This window comes from Accipiter gentilis, chromosome 5 (assembly GCF_929443795.1).
Source record: "Accipiter gentilis chromosome 5, bAccGen1.1, whole genome shotgun sequence".
Lineage (NCBI taxonomy): Eukaryota > Metazoa > Chordata > Aves > Accipitriformes > Accipitridae > Astur > Astur gentilis.
This window is the reverse complement of record NC_064884.1, coordinates 4,423,654-4,431,456: the sequence shown is the minus strand read 5'-3', so window position 1 is coordinate 4,431,456 and position 7,803 is coordinate 4,423,654.

Here is a 7,803-nt window from a genome sequence, read left to right as displayed (position 1 = left end):
GCCCGGCTCGGTTCACACTCGGCTCAGCAAGGTCCGACCCGGTTCGGCTAAACTGGGTTTAGTTAGGCTCGGTTTAGCTGGGCTCGGCTCAGTTGAGCTCGGCTCAGCTCGGCTCGGCTCAACCCGACCCGGCTCGGCTGAGCGGGGCTCAGCCCGCGGCGCCGCCCCCCGGGGCCGGTGGGGAGCGGGGGCGCGGCCAGTGCGGGTGGGGAGGGGGAGGTATCCTTGCCCCCCCCCCCTTTTTTTTGGGGGGAAGGGGGATGGGGGGGGCCGTATGGGGGGGGGTGGGGCGCGCGGTAGGGGGCGGAGGGGGATGGGGGTGACTTTGGGGGGGGGGGGCAGAGGAAAAAGGGGGGGGGTCTTGGGGGGGGGGGAGGAGGAGGAGGAAGAAGAGAGGGTGAAACCCCACGGGGTTGCCCGTAACCAACCCCCCCCCCCCCAGCCAAAGTGCCACCCGGGGGACCCCCCCCCTTCAGTGAACCCCAAAAAGCAGCTTAACACACCCCCCCCCCCCCATCCCACTGGGAAACGGGGCTGCTGGGGGGGGGGGGGTACAGCCTCATCACCACGGCCCCCAACGGTGGGGTGCGCTGGCAGAGGTGGGTGACATTTTTGGGGGTGCTGGGACCACTAGTGGCCTTGAATTCGGGGAGGGGGGGGGGCGGGGGGGGGGGGGCCAACGACACACAAGCACCAGCGAGCGGTGCTGTTGAATTCATAATTAGCAATTAGCCACTTAATTAATGCGCTGGGGCTGATGTGTGAAGCAATGCGCCTCCTCCAGCTGGCCCCTTGTTTGGGGGGGGGGGGGGCGCTATTGGGGGGGGGTGTTATGGGGGACGGGGGCACTAACAATCTTCTTGGGATAGGACAAAGGTGGGGGCGATGATGGGGTGGGGGGGAAAAGTGGGGGTCGGGAGTTTGGGGAGCCCCGGGGGCGGGGGGCTGGATGGGGCTAATCAGGGAGAAGAGAGGAGTGGGGTGCGGAACGGGCGAGCGGGGGGGGAACATCTGCCTGCACATCTGGGGGGCGATGGGCAGGGTGAGCGGGAGAAGGGGCCTCACGTCTGGATGCGCAGCAGCAGCAGCAGCAGGTGAAACGGGCCTTTGCACATCTGGGGGGGGGCGAATGAGCCCCTGAGGAGGTTCACATCTGGAGGGCTCTTGGGGCACAGCTGGGGGGGGAGCTTTTTCGTGCACAGCTGGGGCACCAAGGTTCTCCGGGATGTTCACATCTGGGAGGATTGGGCGGTCTGGGGGATGCGTGCGCACTGAGGCAAACATCTGGACGGCTCGGGTCACAGCTGGAGGGGTCCCTAGGGTCACAGCTGGGCACACATCTGACGGCACAGGGATGCCGGAGCACACCTGGAGAGCCGGGTGGTTTGCATTTGTGCACATCTGGAGGCACAAGCAGGAGGTAGGTGAGCTCACATCTGGGCACACATCTGGAGAGCTCGCACGAGCATGCTCTCCCCCATCCCCAGAGCTGTGCTGGGGCCACAGGCAGGCGCACATCTGGCCTCCTGCCGGCATCTGGGGCAGCTCAGCCTCACCAGCATCCTCCGGGCTCTCCCATCTCCCACCAAATCCGCCGGATCCCGGTGCTGCCAGCGATGGCAAAGCTCCTACCCGGGCGTCGGCGGGGGGAGGACGGGACGATGCATTATTCATCCGTCCCTCTCGTAGCCAGGCACGGAGAAAATAAATAAATATTAATTTAATAGGACCACAAAGCTTTTCCGTTTCTCCTGCTGGGGATGTGGCAGCCTGAGGAGTTCCCAGCAGGATCAAAAAAAAAAGGAGAAATAAATTATCCATAGAATAACAGGTTTACCCAACTATTATCCAAATAATTCTCCAAGGTGGGAATTGAAGGTGATGCTGGAATATTAAATGCTGTGGTATCTCACCCCCCCCCCCCTCCTTTTGGGTGTCCCCAAAAAGCCGAACCTTGGGGATGGGGCATCTCTGACCTGGGAATAGGGGATGGAAAGGGATGTTAATCCCTGGAGAGATTTTGGGCCTCTTTTCATGGAGTGCTTGGAAGAGAGGAGAGTTTTCAATGCGAATCCTGGAGGTTTTTTCGGAGCCCTAGGGATTAAAACACGTCTGTATTAATCCCTCTATGAGACCTGAGGCTGCAGCGATGGGCTCCCGGGGCTGGCACGCGTGCATCCATTGCCGATACCTCCTCCAAGACGGCTTGGGATGGGGAAAGGAGACAAAGGAGCTGCCTCATCCCAACAGATAATCCCCCCCCCCCCCCCCCCCGATTCATCCCTGTTAATCAGCTAGGCAAACAGGGAGCGCAGGGGCATCGCCTCCTTGTTAGCAGATTTATTACCGCTGCCGGGGCGTTTAATTGCCCTTTTATTCGGCGATTAGTTGATGTTTGCGCAGGCTTTGCCCAAACCTCTCGCTGCCAGTGGCCCAAAATCACCTCCCGATTTTTTTTGGCTGGGGGGAGGCTTCCCCCGTACTTTGTTAGCCTCGTTATTCCTCCTTATTTTTGCTGCCTCTTTATTTTTCCCACCCCTCCACGGCATCACCGGGCAGCATCGGGGTGGGGAAACTGAGGCACGAAGGACTTGACAGTAATGACGAGCAACAAGATATTTGTATGGGCAAATGAGCGGCTGGGAACCCCCCACACCGATGCCGGGGGGGGGGGGGTAAATCCCTCGCAGCCCCATTATTAACATACCCCCCGGGAGCCCCCCACCACGAGCTGGGCGGTTTGCCGGAAAATGCGGCTTTTTGAATATTTATAGAGGTTGTGTTGAGGCACATGGGGCGGGGGGGGGGGGGGGGGGGTGAGGAGGGGGGGGAGATGGGCTGCCTGGTGGGGGGTCGGTCTGGAGAGGAGCAATGCTGGGGTGCTGGGGGGGCAGTGGGGTGCTGGAGGGGATGATGCTTGAATGGTTTAGGGGATGATAGTGGGATGTTTTGGGGGATGATGCTGGGATGCCGGAGGGGATGATACTGGGATGCTGGAGGGGACGGCACTGGGATGCTGGAGGGGATGATACTGGGATGCTGGAGGGGATGGCACTGGAATGCTGGAGGGGATGATACTGGGATGTTGTAGGGGATGGCACTGGGATGCTGGAGGGGATGATACTGGGATGCTGGAGGGGATGGCACTGGGATGCTGGAGGGGATGGCACTGGGATGCTGTAGGGGATGATACTGGGATGCTGGAGGGGGTGGCACTGGGATGCTGTAGGGGATGATAGTGGGATGCTGTAGGGGATGGCACTGGGATGCTGGAGGGGACAGCACTGGGATGCTGGAGGGGATGATACTGGGATGCTGGAGGGGGTGGCACTGGGATGCTGGAGGGGGTGGCACTGGGATGCTGGAGGGGGTGGCACTGGGATGCTGGAGGGGATGATACTGGGATGTTGTAGGGGATGGCACTGGGATGCTGGAGGGGATGATACTGGGATGCTGGAGGGGATGGCACTGGGATGCTGGAGGGGATGGCACTGGGATGCTGGAGGCGATGATACTGGGATGCTGGAGGGGATGGCACTGGGATGCTGGAGGGGGTGGCACTGGGATGCTGGAGGGGGTGGCACTGGGATGCTGTAGGGGATGGCACTGGGATGCTGGAGGGGACGGCACTGGGATGCTGGAGGGGATGATACTGGGATGCTGGAGGGGGTAGCACTGGGATGCTGGAGGGGGTGGCTTTGGGATGCTGGAGGGGATGATACTGGGATGCTGGAGGGGACGGCACTGGGATGCTGGAGGGGATGATACTGGGATGCTGGAGGGAGTAGCACTGGGATGCTGGAGGGGGTGGCTTTGGGATGCTGGAGGGGGTGGCACTGGGATGCTGGAGGGGATGATACTGGGATGCTGGAGGGGGTGGCACTGGGATGCTGGAGGGGATGATAGTGGGATGCTGGAGGGGGTGGCACTGGGATGCTGGAGGGGATGGCACTGGGATGCTGGAGGCGATGATACTGGGATGCTGTAGGGGATGGCACTGGGATGCTGGAGGGGATGATACTGGGATGCTGGAGGGGATAGCACTGGGATGCTGGAGGGGATGGCACTGGGATGCTGGAGGGGGTGGCACTGGGATGCTGGAGGGGATGATACTGGGATGCTGGAGGGGGTGGCACTGGGATGCTGGAGGGGATGGCACTGGGATGCTGGAGGGGGTGGCACTGGGATGCTGGAGGGGATGATACTGGGATGCTGGACAGGGTGGCACTGGGATGCTGTAAGGGGTGACACTGGGATCCTTTAGTGGATGATGCCGGCATGCCCTAAGGAATGATGCTGGGATGTTTTCAGGGAGCATACTGGGATGTCTTAGTGGATGATGCTGGGATGCTTTAGGGATTGATGCTGGGATGCCAGGATGTATTAAAGGATGATAGTGAGACGCTTTAGGGGAGGGCACTGGGGTGTTTAGTTGAGTGTACTGGGATACTTGAGAGGATGATGCCAGGAAGCTTTAGGGGAGCATACTGGGATGTATTAGAGAATGATGCCTGGAAGCTTTAGGGGAATGTACGGGGATGCTGTAGGGGACGATACTGGGATGCTTTAGGGGATGATGCTGGGATGTATTAGAGGATGATGCCGGGAAGCTTTAGGGGAGCATACTGGGATGCTTTAGGGGATGATACTGGGATGTATTAGAGAATGATGCCGGGAAGCTTTAGGGGAATGTACAGGGATGCTGTAGGGGACGATACTGGGATGCTTTAGGGGACGATGCTGGGATGTTTCAGGGTATGATGCTGGGATGTTTTAAGGGATGATGCCGGGATGCTGTAGGGGATGATGCCGGGATGCAGTAAGGGATAACCAGAGACGTTTTAGGGGAGCGCACTGGCATGCTTTAGGGGACGATGCCGAGATGCTTTAGGTGAGCAGATCGAGATGCTTTAGGGGATGGCCCGGAGGTGCTCTGTGGGACGGCACGGGGACGCCACAGAGGACGGGTGTCAGGCTGTCTTCCCTGCACGCCTGGCAGACGCAGGAGGCCGGTGGGTTGAGGTCTCCTCGCGGGGCGTCCCAGCTCGCCTCATTACCGCCGTCTTTGGGAAGCCGGAGCCCATGTGTTCTCGAAACGAGCGACTCGGGGTATATTAACATCCCATTTCCACCTCTTTAATATAGAGTTTGTCGAGATCATTTATCAGCCGAGCCTCCCTTCAGGGCCGGGGGAAGCCGGGCAGAGCTCAGCAGCTGGGTCACGGCGAGAGGCGAGGGATGTTCGTCCCCGAAGGAAGACGACTCCGGGTTTAACAGGTAGTGGCTCATGTGCGAATCGCTAGTTTGGGACCGGCACATCATTGGGAAAGGCTCTATCAAAGCTGGGCTTAATTGGGTGGAAGGCTTGTTTGCATGGCTGCTAATGGGGGATCAGAGGGCCGGGGACCCAGCGCTGACGGCCCTACAAAGGCAAGCAATTACTTGCTTGTCTGCATTATGTATTAACCCATCTGGGGCCGGGATATTGGCTTTGAAAGGGAGACAAAGGCGGAGGCGTGACGATATTCCCCACACCGAATTAGCCCGCCTGGGTCCCCTTTGTGCGGCGGACAGGGCAGCTGGATACGGGATGCAGCCCCTGAGGATGCTGATGGGTACCAGGGCATGGTAGCAGGGTGCTGCCTCGGTCCACATCCCCGCACCCTCCTAAATATTGCATCAAGCATCTTTTCTCACCTTTCATTGGTCGCCGCGCTTTCCTGCCCACGGCCACATCTCGGGATGATTAGAGCTTTGGCTTTAATTAGCCACCGCCACCATTAATAAGTTTATACTTCTTTTTGGCGGCACGTTTTGGTGATGGGAGGTTAATTATGAATGGGTCAGTAAATTGCAGTAAACGCTAGTCTATATCTAATGACTTGTCCGCTTGGCTTTTCGACTAATCGTTGATTATCGTCATTGAATTGGGAAGCTGGCTCAAGCAAGGTGGTGGGGGAGCACTGGGGAGCAGGGGGATGTTTCCCCACTGCTGCCCCGAGCTGTTTGTCACACAATCCGTGCGTCCCTGCGGAGCTGAGGATGGCCACAATTCATTGCACGGGTGAGCCTGTACTGAAAACAGCCACGATTCGTTGCACGGGGCGATTCCAGCTGAGAACAGCCACAGCTCACCGCACAGGTGAGCCCCAGTTGAGAACAGCCACAACTCATTGCATAGGGTGATGCTAGCGGAGAAGAGCCACAACTCATTGCACAGGTGAGCCCTGGCTGAGAACAGCCACAATTCACCACGTGGGTGAGCCCCTCTGAGAACAGCCACAACCACTCGAAGCAACCCACTGCAGGGAGGCTGAGAACAGGCACAACTCACTCCAGGAATGACTCCCGGAGGCGTTTGGCGGGTTGAGGGGGGGACCCACCAGCCCCCCGCCGCCGTGTCATTAGCAAGCGGTCAAATGGCCCTAATGGGGACGCGCGGCTGCATCGCAATCAGCTGCTCTAGAGGAATAATGAATTTTTCAATCCCTAATTAACCGTTAACCTCATTTGCATTCCTCCCCCAGCTTACAGTGAGCCCCCTCTAATTGGGGCCTGATTAGCTCCCGGGCAGGGGTGTTTCCATACGGCATGGTGCCGGTGGGCTCAGGGATGGGGATGGGGACGGGGGGGGGCCTGCTGCACCCCCACCCCCTAGGGCTTGGGGACGTGGGTGCCCAGCCGTGGGGATGCGTCCCCGTGGGCAGCTGGCTTCGGGGCCACCAGCGATGGGCACGTCCCTTCGGGAATGTGCCAGCGGTGGGGATGTCCCTTTGGGGACACGCGGCAAGGCTGGCGGTGGGTGCAGCCCTTCGGGGACAGGCCAGAGGGCTGGCAGTGGGGACATGCCTTTGGGGACACGGTGGCAGTGGGGGCAGCCCTTTGGGGACACTCCAGAGGGGTGGAAGTGGGGACATCCCTATGGGGACACTCCAGAGGGGTGGAAGTGGGGACATCCCTATGGGGACACTCCAGAGGGGTGGAAGTGAGGACATCCCTGTGGGGACACGGCCCCGGGTGGCAGTGGGTGCAGCCCTTTGGGGACACGGTGGCAGCGGGGACATCCCTTTGGGGACACGGTGGCTGTGGGGGGACACGTCCCTTTGGGGACACTGGCCGGGCTGGCATTGGGGATATCCCTCTGGGGCCAGGCAGGCGGTGACAAAAGAACCTGCCCCCCCTCCCCGCTCAGGGGGGGCTTATTGCAGCCCCCTCCGCTCTGCCGCCAGCCCCTAATCCCCCTAATTACAAGGGGATAATTACGGTCCCTGATTGCTCCCCGGCTGCTCTCCTGCCAGATGTGCTGCAGCAGGCAGGAGCAGGCAGCTCCCCCCCAATCCTGTCCTACCCCCCCCCCCCCCCCATTTGTTTAACCAACACTGCCCTAACTAAAGTGTTTAATTAATGAGCCCCAGGCGGGTGATGCCAACTGGGGGGTCCATAGGACCCCCCCAAACCATCCTTCTTGGGGGGGTGGCGTGGGTTTTTCTTTTGGGGGGGGGGTCATATCCCAAATCTCATCGCTGCTCGTTAGTCTTGGCTTAAGGAAGAGTTTTGGGGTGCAGCTGGGGGGCTGCCCCCCCTTCATTAGCTGTCCCCTAAGCTCATTAATCAAGGCCCACCCCCCTCTGGCCCCAACCCCGTTAATTAGGGTGCTGGTGCACAAGTGGGGACCCCCTTTGTGTCGGGGTTGGGGGGCAGCAACCGGTTCAGGGGGGGGTCCTCCGGCCTGTGGGACCTGGAGGGGAAGAAGAGGCCCCGGTCCCGTCCCGCCCCCCCCCCCCCCCCAAATGAGGGGAGGTC